General features: G+C 36.6%; 1 protein-coding gene across 1 annotated transcript in view; it reads left to right on the forward strand.

Moving 5' to 3' along the window:
- LOC119427360 (zinc finger and SCAN domain-containing protein 31) overlaps window positions 1-1448 on the forward strand; it is a 31114-nt gene that overhangs the window by 915 nt on the left and 28751 nt on the right. The gene's annotated exons all lie outside the window — the stretch shown is intronic.

A 1448-nucleotide genomic window follows, 5' to 3' on the forward strand; every position in this document is an offset into this window, starting at 1 on the left:
CTACACATGATTGTACCTCTAGTACTCTATCTACACATGATTGTACCGCCAAGCACAGCTCAAACGTCACCCTCAAGTACGCTGGTGACACCATCAGCAACGAGGGTGCCTACAGAGACGAGGTGAAATCACTGACCAGCTGGTGTCAGGAAAATAACCTGTCTCTAAATGTCAACAAAACTAAGGAGAAGACAGTGGACTTGAGGAAACAGCGTGGAGGCCAGCCCTCCACCACCATCCACATTAGGGCTGCGAATCTGTGTCTCGCGATTCGATTCCAATTTTTGGTGTCATGATACGATTTAAAATCGATTTTTCAATTGAAATGGTCATAAATTTTGTTTCAATTATGTAACTGACAAGCTGAAAAGATTAAACAACAATGTAAACAAATCGAACATTTATTTAAAAATCATTTTAGGTTCCTCACTGTATCAAATCTTTTTGATTCATTTTACATTTATACCAAAAATAGGAACAAATATAGGAGTGCATACATTTCTATAACTTAAATTACCAGTATTAGGTTAGGTTTAGTTGCATGACTTTTTTAAAAACAAATAAAATTAATAAAAATCTAAAAACAAATAATTCATCCATCATCTTCATCCACTTCTTCCTTTTCGAGTCACTGGTATCACTGGTGCCCATATCAGCCATCACTGTGTGAGAGGTGGGGACACCTGGACAGGTCTCCAGTCCATCACACACAAATAATTAAAAACATATAAATATAAAAGTAAACAGACTTCAGCCTTCCATAGTATATTAAAGTTTAACTCAAAATAAAATACAGACTTCACAGTGTTTTTTTAACCATATTGCTCTAACATTTGTTATATTTTCAAAACTTAACCTAATATGAAATTACAGACTTCAGTCTTAACCATATTTATTATATTTAGTAAATCTTTAACAGGACTTGCGACCCGTCCAGGGTGTACCCCGCCCCTCGCACAGTGATTGCTGGACATGGGCACCAGCGACCCCCGTGACCCAAAATGGAATAAGCGGGCAAAGAAAATGGATGGATGGATGGAAATCTTTAACAAAATTTCAAAACCTGTGAAAACCTGCACAAAAACTGCTGAACTATAATTTATAAACCATAAACTGTCTCATTTAGAACTGGCTCCAGATGTGTCTCATCTCTTCAACCTGTTAAAAACACAAATTACATAAAGTTTGTTGAACAACTTGTCTATAAGTTTTAGTTTAATGTGAGAAATAACAGTTTCCTTTGAGCTGCAGCTGCATCAGAACTTCTAACATTTGTTGTTTCATGGTGAAGCTGTGGAGCTGCTTTATCGCAAAAAAAAATCTACATGAAGGAATAACGTACGTTGAATCCATCTTATTAAAAATAAACCTGAACCCGTCTCCTTCCACTGAGCTGTCTGCTCGTACATCTTTTGTGATGCAGCAGGAGATGGAGATATATATATATA

This window comes from Nematolebias whitei, chromosome 2, assembly GCF_014905685.2.
Source record: "Nematolebias whitei isolate Nwh7 chromosome 2, NemWhi1, whole genome shotgun sequence".
Classification (NCBI taxonomy): domain Eukaryota; kingdom Metazoa; phylum Chordata; class Actinopteri; order Cyprinodontiformes; family Rivulidae; genus Nematolebias; species Nematolebias whitei.